The sequence below is a fragment of the Rhagoletis zephyria genome, unplaced genomic scaffold (genome assembly GCF_001687245.7).
Source record: "Rhagoletis zephyria isolate East Lansing unplaced genomic scaffold, Rhagoletis_zephyria_1.1 Rzeph_scaffold_21701, whole genome shotgun sequence".
Classification (NCBI taxonomy): domain Eukaryota; kingdom Metazoa; phylum Arthropoda; class Insecta; order Diptera; family Tephritidae; genus Rhagoletis; species Rhagoletis zephyria.
In genome coordinates, this window is record NW_016178759.1 from 1 (window position 1) to 7658 (window position 7658).

Genomic DNA, 7658 nt, shown 5'->3' on the forward strand with positions numbered 1-7658 from the left:
TTAGGTCAAATATTTCATTATGGGTATTTAATGATAGCAAAGCTTCACAAAACACTTTTGAAGCGGGTTGCCACCGGTTTAGAAATTCAAGATAAATTAAATTATACAAGTTGAACGAAAAATTTTAATATGGATTTATATTGAAAATTTCTTTGAAGAGGGTTGCCACCTGTTAGAAATTCAAAATCAATTTAATCAATATGTTAAATGAATTATTTTAATATGAATGTCCAAGGAGAGAGGTTTAGATAACCGATTTTTCTAAAATATTTTTAAAGAGGGCCGCCACTTGCTCAAAAAGTTAAAATAAAATTAATTAATAAGTTAAATTAAACTCCTCATAATCATAGGCATCAATCGAAAAGTGTTTAAAAACACTTTATTTCTTTATTTATATTTTTGAAGGGAGAATTCAGAATCAATTTAATTTACAAGATAAATGAAAAATTTTATCTCGGCCAAACATGTTGAAAATTATAATACGGAAAAGGTTGTATTATAACTCCCGCTAGCTCTGTTCCCTAGAGATGATATCAGCTCTGCTGAAAAGCAACCAAAGGTAACTCAATTATGTGGAGACATTTACTGGCCAGCACAATGCAGCGATACGCATTAAGGAAAAACAAATATGGCTGCAGGATGAGACTTTCCGTGTCTATAGGCGAAATCCCGAGCATTTTTTTCTAGCGAAAGTCCACGCAATGAGTTCGATTAACTTAAGTATTTAGGAACTGCACTAAAGATAGAATCGGAAATCTTAATCTTTGAGGTAAATAATTTTTAGTCTTTGAGCTCATTGAGAACCTCTACGCGCGCTCGCTGAATACAATGACGTCCAGCTATTTTTGGTACCAGGTCATAAGGGAATGCAAGGAAACGAGGTAAGGGGCAGCTTAGGTACGAAAGAAGTAGGCACGGCTTCCACAGGGCCTCAACTATGCACGAATAGGCAAAAACTGGGGAAATAACTATTTTTTTTTTATTGGTTTTGCAGTGATCCCAAATTTAGACATGACTTCATGGAGGCAGCTTATTTTTTTACTGTCAAAAATTTAACCAAAATCGACGAAAAGATAGCGTCTGTTAATTTACATGTCCAAGTTCTTTTCCAGAATTTGGCGCACTATGCAAATCAGGTCGATGATGATTTGAGGCCACACGGTTACGTCCAGGCAGTTGGTTCATGAAGGGCTTCAGTATCTTGCACAGAATCGTCGACAGGATCACGGTAATTGTCGCGAAGAGTGAACTGGGGAAAAGTACAACGAGGTTCAATCAGCGGACCCGTCGGCTTTGAACGGCTCAGCCTGTATTCTGTGGGCTGCAAGATGTTTGTTATTTCTGAGCACCATTATTGCTCTTCTCGCCTCGTCTTGGTCGAGTTGAAGAACATAAGCTTCGTTCGTATACATTGGTCTGTGACCGTTTAAATACGTTGAAGGAGTTATTTCCTTACATATGTATGTATCTCAAGAGTTCATTTTATCTTTACAGGAACAAGAATTTTCAAGTTTCGAGCTAGTCGAACCCGATCACAACTAAAGATTTTCCGTACAGGGTATTCCTTACTGTGCATCTATTAACTGCACTGCAGTGCTTTATTGATGAAGTAAATTTATTAATAAATATTTTATTAGTAGCCAGCGAAGACATCACCGCTTAGGGTGGTCCATGTAGTGTTTCGGATTTTATCATAATTAGGTTCGACAGGGACAGCTCTTTCTCGCTGGAAATCTTGACAGAAAGTCATTTGGGTTGTTCACAGTTGCCTGGTCATCAGGTTATCTGGTTATGTGGTTATAATTTTTATACAGTTTACAATAATAACACACACTACAGAGTAATAATTTTTAACCAGATAACCTGCTAACCAGGCAAGTGTGAACAACCCAAGTATCATCTTGAACAACGTTTGGGAAATATGGACAACGATTTTGCACGAAAATTCACATATTCTGACGAAGCGCGCATTTTCATCTCGGCGGCTGGGTTAATAGGCAAAACTGCGAGCTTTGGGGATCGGAAAGACCGCACGTCATTGCCGAGAATCAATGCATCATCCTCAGGAAGTGACAGTTTGGTGCGAATTTTATAAATAAATTTTATAAATAATGGGAATATTTGCTCTTTCGAATAAACAAGGGCCATCCTAATGTAAATATGTACATGCATACTTGCTAATATCTTCTTATTTGTCGTTGTAACATAAGTACATACATACATACATACGTACATAGATATTACCTATTAGATTCCTTTCATTGACATATTCCAATACTCAGCACATTACAGCATTTATTCAAGCATTTATTTATTGCATTTAATTGCTACACATTTCAATTTCACGGCTTTTAAATTTCTTGGCAAAAGAGAATTGCAAATTCGAATGCATTTTGTAATGCAATTTCTCAAATGTCTTATCATAAAGGCGTAAAATCTTTCAGAAGCCAATTGCGAATTGAATTTATTAAGTTAAAGTGAATATAAATTTATTATAGATTTTATGTAGTGTTTTGTAAAAAAAAATGGCAAGACAATTTTCCTCGCTAGTTTTACTTGAGGTAGATGAGTATTTTTGCCTTTCAATTTTTCGTCAGAGATTCTGGAAAACTTGTATGGTTAACCTTCCTAGTAGATGATTTTGATGCAAGTTAAATTTACTGCAATTATTTTTTTTTTTTTGTATTTTTGTATAAAAAACTATTCTTCAACACTCATATATAAACCGCATTGATTTTTGAGAATTTTTTTGCTGACTGTCCTACGCATTTTTTTCCACATAAAAAATTTTCAGAATTTTTTTTTTTTTTTGTATTTTTGTATAAAAAACTATTCTTCAACACTCATATATAAACCGCATTGATTTTTGAGAATTTTTTTGCTGACTGTCCTACGCATTTTTTTCCACATAAAAAATTTTCAGAATTTTTTTTTTTTTTTGTATTTTTGTATAAAAAACTATTCTTCAACACTCATATATAAACCGCATTGATTTTTGAGAATTTTTTTGCTGACTGTCCTACGCATTTTTTTCCACATAAAAAATTTTCAGAATTTTTTTTTTTTTTTGTATTTTTGTATAAAAAACTATTCTTCAACACTCATATATAAACCGCATTGATTTTTGAGAATTTTTTTGCTGACTGTCCTACGCATTTTTTTCCACATAAAAAATTTTCAGAATTTTTTTTTTTTTTATATGGAAAAAATGTGAAGCAAAAAAAATTTCAAAAATCAACGCGAATTTTTAGACATTTGAAATTCGCACATTATCATATAAAAATTTGATTGGCTATAAAACTGCATACCTAAATTCGTTTTAGAAATTCGTATTAAAAAATTCGCGATTTTGCTGGAACTTTGCAGATTTTTCTTAATTTTCGTACACTGTTTCATTCTTGGATTTAAATGGGGTAAGCCATATTTTAATACAAAATTAACAAAAAGGCTTTAGCATGTAAAACACTGCGAATATTAACAAACAAAACAGTGCCGTACGCTCAGTATGTACTCGTATATACAAACATATGTATGTACATATGTTTTTCATGAAAGGCGCAAATTCCAATCAAATTTCTTATCTACAAATTTTCCACTTAACTACGCTTTCAAATCACATGCAGTGCCTAGTGTGTTCCACAAAGCAAATCAATATTTTGCAGCAAAATAAATTCAATCTTCTATTTTACTTTAAAAAATAAAAATAAAAATTTATGCACAAAACAAACAGCCACCATCCAACCCGAGAATATTTTGACGCAACACCACTGAAAATTGCATAAAGAAAAAAAAGCCGGGCAAGTGTCAAAGAAAATAATGGCGATGTTGCTGCTGAATGCGTGTCACCGGCCTGTCCATGAAACGTCACAGACAACAAATAGCTTATTGGGGGAAGCGAGTGGTCTGGGTTTTGTGTATATAGTACATACATACATACATACATATGTGCACAGATACACATGCATACATAGGTGTACCTATTGTGCACACTCACCTGTTATGGCAGCCAAATTTAGTAATAATCCAATTAGGCGCTTCATTGTTGTCAACGTTGTCTTTTGTTGTTGTTGTTGTTGTTGTTGTTGTTGCAGCTGCTGCCGATGGTTTTTGTTTTGGGTTTTTTATGCGGATTTCGTGTTTTTGCGACACAGTAGTTTTGATGTTGTTGTGTTTTTGACAGCTTCGTTGCACTGCGTGCTGCAAACAATCAATAATCGGATACAGGAAGATATTTAATGTTGAGGTTTTTTTTTTTATGAACGCGAATTTTTTTACGAGATTTTTTTTCTTGATAATTATTTATTACACGCTACTAAATTTTTTCGACTTTGTTTCGAGGTATTTTCTAATTATTTTTTTATTCACACAAATTCAATAGACATTTAATTAAGTAACTTTTTCAACTTTTCACTTTTTTTAATAAAAAAAAGGCACATTAATAAATAAATTAACAGCGCCGCCGCACTTTCTGCTCAGAGGCTTACAATTTGACAAACGCCCGCAAATACTCATACACTGATCACTTAACACTTTTCACTTTTTCTATTTACGCAGTTTAATTAATTTTTCGCGAAATTGCGTAGCTATTTCCTTAAGCAGCTCTTATTTTCATTAAAATATACTACATAGTTTTCGCACTAATTTTCACTGTTTGCTTATTAGGGCTTTTTGCGCTGCCTTTAACACTTTACTTGACACTATTTCCGTTACACTGGCTAAACACAACTGAGACTGAATTTTGCCCCAAAGCTAGTCGCTGTGAATATGTATTTTCATAATTTTTCTTTGCATGCCACCAAGTCAACCAACATTACAAATCTATTACAAGTCCATATTTATGCATAAGTGTGTGTGTGTGCGTGTGCTAAGTCGCTATCGTAGCCGCACTCGTAAAAGCGTAGCAAATAAACACAAACAACAGTAAACAAGTCGCCAATAGGCCGCGTTATCTATCTACATATGCACATACGTTCCCTTGCGGTTTTGGCTCGCAATGTGCTTCTTCCGTTGCCGGCGAAGGTGCAGAAATTTTTGAAATGACATTTTGTTGCAAAGCATTTCTCACCCTTGCCGGCGTTTGGCTACAATGTTGCGCAACAAGAGCGTGGCGAGTCTCGAAATGAGCGCTCTTCTGCCGAGCGGCAATGAAGCAACAAGTTGTCTTTGTTGAGTGGACACTCAGTTGCCATAAAAAGTGGCAAAAGCTTTGGCGCCGAAATGTTGTTGAAAATGTCAAAAGGCATAATGGCAAAGTAATTTTTGTAGTTGTATAACAGTTTTACTTTATAGCAGATAATGCAATATTATAGGGAATAATTTCGAAACAATTGAATTTGGTGGATGAAGAGGATAGTATGAAGGTAACTAGTTTGCGTCTATGACAATAAGCTTGCTGGTCTTGAATTTTTAGTGGCTATGTATTGAAACACCCTGTACATTTATATAGCCGTATATGTGTAGGTACAAAATTCGGATATGAGTTATGTTGCGGTTAAGGCCCTTATTATGGTTCACAACTCAACTTAGTTGACCTTACAAAATAGACCTCACAAGATATCTCACAAAGTTTTGCTCACAACTCAGTTTTTAGGTTTTATTAGAATAGGGCTGTTATTAATGAATGGAATTTTGTGCCACAATATCAGACGGAAGAGGTTTACTAAGATTTTATTTGAAAATACTTTTGGGGAGTGTTGCCACCTGTTTCCAAAGTCCAACTTAATTAAGTTATGCAAAAGTTAAATTTAATATTAAAATATATTAAATATATTATATATATTTTTATTAGGGCTACCACCTATTCGAAAAGTAATACATTTACTATCTACATATCGTTATTATAGTAAGGATCATTGTCGCTGAAATGCAAAAAAGCCACAACTAACTAAAATGTTTTATTACACAAAACGATGAGGAGACTTATAATTCCATGAAATGCATCTTAATCAATCAAAAAATTAATTTTGGGTTTTTAGTTAGTTACGCTTTTTTGTATTTCAGCGACAATGTGAGTTTTTTGTATTTGAGCGACAATGAGGTGACATATTCGTGTAAACAAGGTTGCTAAAATGTTTAGATACATATCTTTTTATTTTTCGCTAATAGCTATTATTGTCCAGGAACTCACCAAAATCCAATCTAGCCTACCAACCTACCAAATGGGAAAAAAACCTACCAGTTTGTTAGGAAAAGAACATGTATGGCAATACTGACTGCAAATCACAAAATAGAAAGACAGATGAAACGGAAGTAGGTGATATATGAAGCGGATGTAGAATCGCTAAGTAAACCGATATTAGCGATAACTGAGAGGACACACATACACATGCACATGCATAAATCGTTTTTAAATGTTGAATGAAATGGCAGAAAAATATATTTCTTCTTGTTACCTCTTCATATTTTTTTCATACACATTTATGTTCTTAATTCAGTTAAATACTCGTTTGTGTAATTTTTGGATTATTTTTTATTTTTTTGGGGTACTGCTTAGTAAGTGGCCCAACTCTTTCGGGGTATTGCGTCCAAAAGGGCNAAAATATAGTACGAAATGTTATGTCGTTCCGCTAGGTATACCGCACTATGCGGCACCGCAACTGCGCGACACCACGCGGCGCGACATTTTTGCCTAGTTGGTCAACTTTGCCGCGCAGCGTCGCGTCGCGTAGCCCCGCTGTAGGGTAGTGCGGTAGTGCCGTGTCGCGTCGCCTAAGGCGGTCGTACCTTTATGCACTAAATTTTTTTAGCCCCACTTAATAGCATGCGATTTATTCGCTTGACATTTGCGCTCAAAAGCATTTTGTCTCACACGAATCACCCCATGTGCGACCGCCTGTTCATTGACATTTGTCGGCAAACAAATTAAAGAAAAATCCAATTTCTCATTGTTCGTGTACGTGCGTGTGGAAAATTTGTGAAAATGTTGATTGCGAAAGAAATATTGACGGATTATAAGGAAATCTATGAAAAGGCTATCAAATATGTAAACGAGGAAAGTAAAATTGATCCGCCTACAGATCCATTTCGTTCACACTATGCTGCCCGCGAGCTATTGCTGCAGATGAAGGAAAATCTTAAAAATTCACTAGCTTCAATTGTCGTTGAGGAGGCGGACGATGGTCGAGATGATTTCACTTATGTTGTGTTGCATGCATTTGTATGTCGTGACCTTGGGCGTATCGCNTGCTACAGGAGTGTCTAGATTTGGTGGAGCCACACAAAATGAAACCTGAGGCTATTATTCCATATGTGGGTGCTCTCAATGAAATAGGCATACTGCAAGCAAATCGTTCGGAATATAAACTGGCATTCGACACGCTAATCAAATCTGAACAAGCATATAAAGAGTTCTTGAATACCAGTGCCAAAGCTGTGTGTATTACTGATATATTTGGCACACCCGATGAGGTGGAAGAGGGCAAAGGAACCAAAGAACTTGAAGGCCTTTACACTTTGTGTACATTTCACTTAGCACAGGTATGTAGGCATTTGGGTGAACTGGACAAGTCGGTAAACTATTGCCATATGACGCTGAGCCGCCAATCGCCTGCCAACTCTTACGGACCCATTGATTTTGCGCAGACTGCGGCTATATGGGAAATTCTTACTAGCTATGACTTCGTTATTGGGGTGGGGGTGCGTCAGGGGGCGGGGGCGGG

The 7658-nt window shown here is 35.6% G+C and overlaps 1 pseudogene; it reads left to right on the top strand.

Moving 5' to 3' along the window:
* The first annotated feature begins 6811 nt into the window (after window positions 1-6811).
* Window positions 6812-7650, top strand: LOC108381185 (protein KBP homolog; annotated as a pseudogene).
* The last annotated feature ends 8 nt before the right edge of the window (window positions 7651-7658 follow it).